Source organism: Schistosoma mansoni, chromosome 6, assembly GCF_000237925.1.
Source record: "Schistosoma mansoni strain Puerto Rico chromosome 6, complete genome".
NCBI classification, from domain to species: Eukaryota; Metazoa; Platyhelminthes; class Trematoda; order Strigeidida; family Schistosomatidae; genus Schistosoma; species Schistosoma mansoni.
The window spans coordinates 3,144,071-3,152,424 of NC_031500.1; the positions used below are offsets into that span (position 1 = coordinate 3,144,071).

The 8,354-nt window shown below is 37.0% G+C and overlaps 1 non-coding gene across 1 annotated transcript; it reads right to left on the reverse strand.

Moving 5' to 3' along the window:
- Positions 1-6,303: 6,303 nt before the first annotated feature.
- Positions 6,304-6,373, reverse strand: Smp_tRNA_00828_Pseudo_TTG.1.1. The gene has a single exon. It is a non-coding gene (tRNA).
- Between the last annotated feature and the right edge of the window lie 1,981 nt (positions 6,374-8,354).

Sequence of the window (8,354 nt, forward strand, 5' to 3'; positions counted from 1 at the left end):
TTTGGTGTTTCTACTCTTTAGTTACTGTCTTCTTATTGGTTAATATTTCTCAAGGTCATATATGATCCTTTCAAGGTCGTCCATAAATAATAGTCTCGCGCTTCCACGGAGAAGTCTATTTGATTGATAGTAATATTCCCACTAATTAGGCAATAAAACAAAGAAATTTATTTATTTATTTGAACACATAAATATTAGTACCAGATATATATGCGCCAAACAAAAAACATTCATTTCGTTTAATTGTGTGAGGGTTACGATACTGTCCGGGTGCCCAGACCGAAGCAGGTGGTTTTCTTAAGGGGCCACACCCGGATCTGTCGACCTAAAAATCTGATCCACAATGCAGTAGAGCATAGTAAGGAGATGCAGTACCATGGTAGCCGGTGACCAACGATTGATTCATACACCATTTGTTCCATCAGAATACTGGAGCCCATGTGCACCATTCGTTTGAAATCAGGGTTTTCCAACTTCCATAAATGGACTTTCCGTGTCCACCAACCCGGTTAAATCTTTGGACATTCGCTTTTCGTCCTCTCAATTTCGTAAACAACAACACCCCTGTAGTGAGAAGGCAGTGAGTAGGACTTCCCTGGTAAAGGCTGTATACGCGTGGCCATGTGAGAGCATTTCGAGAGAGAGGGAGGCCCTCCCCATTCTCCGCCGAACCAGGGCATTTGGGGGCGAAGAAAGCATCTACATATTTATAGACTGAAGTACTTATTATCATGTTACAGTTCTATTACATTATGATGTAATAAATGTATACTTACCTTTTAATAATATGATTTGTATTTTAGTTTTCATTAATAATTATGATAGTAAGTTCTATGAGAATATTCACTCGCTTAATACATGACTATCAAGAACCATGGTAATCATAACAATGTGAACTGGAGATTTATTGACTTTTTGAAACGTGACATCATTATACTAAACTACACTATACTAATCTCATATCATGGTTAGTGTAAATGGAAAACTAATGTAAGTCATAGGTTCAATCCATGGCGGGGTCGTGATTATTCAATGTCTAGGAATCTCATATTGATAGGGAGCAACTGTCCAGCAACACAAAAGATTCAAGTAATATTCAAAATGAGATCATTTTTAAAGAAATGTTTATGTATGCAATTCGTTTTTACATTTTTCTGATGTGTTTATTAGTTACTCAGTTACTTAATTACTCCTGTTATCCCTCGTAGAAGAGCATAGACCGCTCACTAGCATTCTCCATCCAACTCTGTCCTGAACAATCCTCTCAAGTTCTTTCCAGTTACTATTCATCCTTTTCATGTCGGATTCTAATTCTCGACCCAGTGGGCTCTTTGATCTTCCTCTTTTCCGTTTCCATTCAGAATTCCAAGTTAGGGCTTGCATCGTGATACTGTTTGATGATTTCTTCAATGTATGTCCTATCCACTTCCAAAGTCTTTTCTTAATTTCTTCTTCAGCTGGAACTTGGTTTGTCCTCTCTCACAGTAGGCTGTTTCTGACGGCATTCAACCAATGAACATCGAGTATCTTACGTAGACAGCTGTTTATAAATACCTGCACGTTTTTGATAATGGTTGAAGTAGTTCTCCAAGTTTATTAGTCATATATATGACAATTATACTTTCATGCTCATAATAAAAACACTTCAAAAAGTCCTTTGATCTGAAAAAAAACGAACATTTAAACGTGAAAAGAAGAGTCATGTTGATAACAAACTCCGCCTGTAGCCCCTCCTAGGGCTACTGCCGGTCCCAAGCCCGGATAAAGGAGGAGGGTTGGGTATAGGGTTATCGACCCCATCCCGTAGAAAACTGACTTGCTAAAAAAACACTAACCAGAAAAAATGATTCAAATAATTTAAACTCTGCCCTGGGAGTTGAAAGAAGAATTATGACGCCTCATGATGAAAGACGAGTTCCTTTGAAAGTCACGAAGCCGATGCCCATTCGTGATAACACTTGGTAGTAGATTTTGCTTAACTCGCGTTAGTAAATAACGGAATTAAAATAAGTCAGATACGAGAATGGATTTTTGAATGTGTATATATCATACGATCGTTGATTCAGACAAACAATCGGAGAAACGGAGTGAGAAGAGAGTTAATCGAAATAACGCGCAGCGGAGAAGGCATGTAAGCCAACTCGATTTAATCAAGCGTTACTAGATATTTATAGTCAGATAAAGATAAGTTGCAGACATGTGACGAATAAGATAGGAAATGCGCACATATACGCTGACATATAACAACAGTCAAGGTTGGTAAGTGAATAATTTACAGGGCTAAAATGTAGCTTGAGGAGAATGGATAAGTTGGTTAGTCTAGAAGTTAGAATAAGCTATGTGGGCTTAACATAGTAACAGACATTAGTTAATGGTTGCTCAATTTCGTGGATTCGTTGAAGTTAGACATTAACACCGTTGAATGTCGGCCGACTCAGTGGTCTGGTGGTTAAACGCACGCGCGCAAGACTAATAGGTCCTGGGTTCGAATCTCACGATGCGGGATAGTGTATGCTCACTGCTTAGGAGTCCCATAATACGATAAAACGGTCGTCCACTGCCTCCAGGTTTCTCATGGTGGTCTAGCTTCAATTAACTCATGATTCCAACTATATAAATTGCTAAAATCCCCACAAAACCCCCTATTGAACTTTATTCAGTTCATTACTGTTATAGCGTTCCATTTTACAAGCTTCAAATTATTTGAACGGATCAACTTAAATGATCAGCAACACAATTTCCACACTTGTATGCTATTTAATATGCACCAACTTTATGCTCTGCGTCTGAATGTAAGAAGGTAGATCAACTTTTTGAGGCAAAAAATAATACAATAATCTGATAAAAAATCGATTAAATGATGAGTACATATGATTGGCCATGAAATGTCTTTCATCTTCTAGGAATTAGAAACAAACTACTGCTAGCTCATTCGTCCGAAAGGCAGAGAAATATATGTTTATGCCGACTCGGTTATTCAATAATGCCTTCTCACTTTCAGTCTTTTCACTCAAGTGGCTTGTTAGATTCGTATTAGGGAAGTTTATGTATCAGTGTCAAAATTTAGACGCTGAAAGTAACGATACTGTTACATTGAGAAAATGGATTATATTCAGTTAACATATTATGAAATATCGTATATCTGTAGTCTTAGTGTTGTGAAGAAACATGATATCCTCAGAAAAACGGTAGTTTAAAACATCTATCATTTAAATTTAATTTTTAATGCGCAAAGATGGACAGTGGCTAGCAGTGTGACGCAAGTTTCGTCCTATTCGGGAGTCGTCAGAAGGATGTACCTTCATCTCAGAATTGATGTTCACTCTGGGACTCGAACCTAGCACCTGCTTGCACATTTTCCTGTCGTTGATATTTTGACTGTTGTTCCACTACTATTGCTTGACATATTTTCATCATATATTGATTACCTTGATATAGCCATTATTACACAAATGAATACAGAATAAATAGAATATGTCTAGTAGTAGTGATTTGACAAAATGCTTATTAAATCTATCAATATCTCACTCATTTCAACTCCATAAAATAACATCAAACTCTGGGTATACATGAGAATAATCAGGAGCCTCGTATTTATTTCTTTATTTGAACGCTAAATAATGGTACAAGGGGGCACCAGATATGTATGCGCCACACAAAAATTTCACTTTATTTGTACGAGAGCTGTAATACTGCCCGGATGCACAAACTGAAACAGGTGGTTTTCTTAGGGAGTTACACCCTGAGCCTTCGACCTTAATGTGTGATCCACTAGGCAATGGAGCATCGTGAGGAGATGCAGTTCCATGGTAGCCAGTGAATAACGATTGATTCATACTCCATTTGTTCCTTCAGGATCCTGGAGAAAATGTGTACCATTAGTTTGGAATTGTGCTTTACCAACTCCCCTAGGTGGACCCACCATATCCACCAACCCGGTTAAAGCAACGGAAATTTGCTTTTTATCCTCTCAGTTTTGTAAACAACACCTCCGTCACAACAAAGCAGTGAGTAGGACTTCCCTGGCAAAGGCTGTATACACATGGCCATGTGAGAGTATTTCGGTGGAGAGGGCGGGCCCTCGCTACTCTCGGCCGTACCATGGCATTTGGGGGCAGGAACTTTGTAAATGAATGAAATGTCTTAGCTTATCTTTATAGTGGTTTTAAGTTGCTTGTTCTTGTTTTTATTATTATTTTTTCACTGGTTATTATGCCCAATATCATTAGATGTAATCCCTGTCTCCTGAAATTTTTTTGATTACTTAATAATCTATATACTATTTCTTATAGTTACATTTCGTCAGTGGTCTATTTACTCTGAAGAAGTCGCTTACATTAAGTTACGAAACGTCAGGAATACAATTTTTCTACTTGTTAGGATATAACAAATATATGTTTGTTATTAAAACTTTCTATTCAATGTTCAATGTATTTGAAACTATCAAGTTCAACCCTGGCATGGATATTTATTTAGGAGTAAATAATCAATTCTAATATTTAGTAGGTACGAGGGGACGTATGCGTTGTAAGTTAAACAGTGTTTATTATTTCACTTGTTGTTGTTTACATGTATCTTCCCATTGTTATTTAGGGATGCAATTGATTAGTCTCTTTCTTATTGGTATATGTGCATACTGTGCATATTACCTTAAGATTACCTGAAGTCACAAGCTTTACAAGCAAGGATGGATAGTTGCTAACTATGTTTATTACTGAGATAGGATGGTGGTTGGAGGTGTTCAACAGGAAACCTTAAATCCGTGGCACTCGTCAGCAAGGTGTACCTGTAATCTTGAGGGAACTGGTGCTCCCTGATGGATTCGATCCCGTATCACTCAGCTTCACTGTCAGAGACGTTACCACTGAGCTATCAGGACGGCGACCAACCTCCTGTAGGACTGAGATGTAATCACAATTGATTGATCACTGGATGGTGATCAACGTCATTATTATTATTATTATTATTATTATTATTATTATTAGCTCTATTCAATATTATATTATTTGGTACAAAATCGAATTCTCAGCCTAAAGTATTTCAACATGTCTACGTTTCTTATTTCTTCGTTGCTCCTGATGATAAATATTCAGTGATCGCCAGTTAGATGTCAGCAGTTCAGTCAATCGACATATGAATAATGTATATTTTTTTTGCTGCATGTTCCCAGCAAACATGATATTTCTGGTTAGGCCTTTTGTAACCTTTACAGCGAAAGGTTGTACAGTTTTCAGAAACGCACCTGAATAGGTTGTGTGCTTAATAGCCATAATGATATATTAAAACAAACAATATTAGATAACTTGTTGAAATATATAGATGACGGGAAACAGGTAGCCCAGATGTTTAAGCAGGCCGCCAAGTAAATCAGGTCATGCATGTTAAGTCCTTGTTAGTGCTGATCGAATGCTATCGATCAAGTTCATTACTTATCAAGTTTATTACTTATGATCTACGACAAATTTTTGATTTATCGCTACATTTCTAAGTTAAAATATGGGAAGTTTTAGTAGTAAAGTAACATTTGATAGGTAAAAGTGACCTTTAGAAAACTGTTAGATACTTAGAATCATGCAACAAACAACTACGTTTCATGCTATTAACGCCGCTATTCACTCGACATATATATTGGTTGATGTTAGACCACCATTGAAAACTTGGAAGTACTAGCATGTGTCCACAGACATAAAGTTTCATTCTCTGACCTGAATGTTTAGGTTGTGGAGATTTTTTGTTGTTGTTGGTCTTTTGAACAATATCATCAACACAAACTTCAGATAGAAATGAAATAGGCTAAAGATCAAAAATAATCAATCGAAATTAATGTCAACAGGATAATCTGAGTGATATGTTAAAACATTCGTATACTTCGAGATGGTGGAGAAGATTTGTAGCTCAGGTGGGTGATTTGGATGGAGTTTTGTTCTCTGAGCTGGATGGTTTGGTCGTGGAGCTTTCATCGTCCTTCTGAACGACATCATCAGCACAAACTTCGGATAGAAGTGAAATGTTTGAATTTCTCCACATGTGATTCATAGCTTGTCCTGTGCACCTCGATGTTGGTTGGTTCTTGTTGACCTTAAATCTGTCATTGTTTATTTCTTTGTTTTGGTTGTATCTTTAATTGGTTTGATTTCTGTTCCTATGTTTCCACATAATTTTCCTGATTGGTTGATAAATTGGATTGATTTCAAGCACATTGATCACAAGCACTATAAGCAAAGATGGATAGTGGTTTGAACGCGCGTTTCATTCTATTTGAGACTCGTCAGCAGGATGTACCTACATCTCAGAGTTGATGTTAACTCTGGGACTCGAACCCTAGTAACTTTTGCTTCAAACACCAACGCGTTATCCACTTAGCTACTGAGTCCTGATATATTGACACATATACTTGTTAAGAACATTTATATATAAAAATAAAAGGTCAATTAGACTGGAAATGTGGGGTAAGAGTTGGCAAGGATAGTAATAATGTGAAAACGATTTGAAAACTAATCACTCTGGATAACAAGCTGGGTTAGTTTAAGGTGAGAACAAACTGTTTTTGAATATACAAACATGGTTTGAATTTTCGTATGGCGAAGGCTTCAACAAACCTTAGTATACGCCCTTTAACATTTTTATACAACACCACAAAAGCCGAGATAAGATCAATCTTATGGCCTGTTTCAATTATATGTTTAGCAATAGAGAATGATGGATGTTTATCCTGTACTCTTATCAGGTTATTTGATTCTATTTTTATATAGTTGTGATCATGAAAGAATTGAAGCTAGACCATCAAGGGGAACCTGGAAGAACTGAACGACCGTTTCGTCCTATTGTGGGACTCCTCAGCATTGCGCATCCACGATCCCGCATCGCGAGGCTCGAACCTAGGGGCTATCAGTCTCGCGCGCGAGCACTTAACCTCTAGACAACTGAGCTGGCCGACATCCAACGGTGTTAATGTCTATGAATGTATATAAATGTTTTTAACAAGTATATGTGTGATCAGATTGTTCGAAATGTATTGCACGGATATATCATCACATAGTTCTGATAATCTTCGTGTTCTTCTCACACTATCGAAATTCATCAAAGGTACCAATTGCTTTAAATATATAAATAAATTTATTGATTACTTATAAATAACCTAACTCAAATTGATGCTCACATCATCTATGATTTTAGATTATCCTGTAAATGAACGTGAGTAATCTACTCTACATACTATAATGAGTGAAATATAAAGTTGCTCCATTTTGAGCACTACTAGAAATCAGAGTGAGCTGGACAGCGGCTTTATCATAGTTTGAAGTTTCTTAGGACTATCTAATCATGACCTCACTGTGGATCAAAACCAAGACAGTTAGATCTCAGAAGGGATTCTTTGTGGAGATTTTAATTATTTTATAGTTGAACTCATGAGTCGATTGAAGCTAGACCACTGCTGAGGAGTCTCACCATTGGACGAAACGGCCGTCCAGTGCTTCCAGGTTTTTGATGATGGTCTAGCTTCACTCGACTCATGATTTCAACTATAAGAATACAGTTAGATCTCTTAGTGAGATCATAACTAATAGAAACACTAAGCATATATCTAGTTTCTTGTTTACAAATCTTATATATCTAATAACTATTATTATTTACTAGCTAAACTAATTTGTACACAAAGTAAGTTTCATATTTCACTCATTAACAGTTTATGAATAAATAAATGATGATACACTATTCACAATAGAAATCAAACAATATTTATGTCATAATGACTAAATAATCTATTATTCAATGTGGTGGAAAGCCTGAAAGAACTGAATGACTGTTTCTTCCTAGTATGAGACTCTTCAGCAGTGCGCAACCATGGTTCCGCATGCGGAACTCGGACCCATAACCTTCGGTCTGGCAGGAGAACGCTTAACCTCTAGAACACTGAGCTGGCATCCAACGGTTAATGTAGAGGCAGTTAGTAACTGAAGACAACGGTAAACAGATGCGCAATATGGTGGATTGTTTGAAGTTAGACATTAACACCGTTGGATGCCGGCTCAGTAATCTAGATGTCAAGTGTTAGCGGGCGAAGGCGAACATTCTGGGTTAGAGTTCTGTGTGCGGAATCGTGGATGTGAACTGCTGAGGAGTGCTATACTAGGACGAAACGGCCATGCACTGCTTCTAGGTTTGAATCGTGGTCTAGCTTTAATCGATTCATGAATTCAACCATTCATAAATTTTATGAGATAAGCATAATATTTAACACCGTTGGACCCAATGAATATAGACCATATCATCCCTGTTAAATATAAAGAGGGATTATATAATTCACAAGTAACAGCTTATTGGCTTGCATTTGTAAATGTCGAAATAACTAT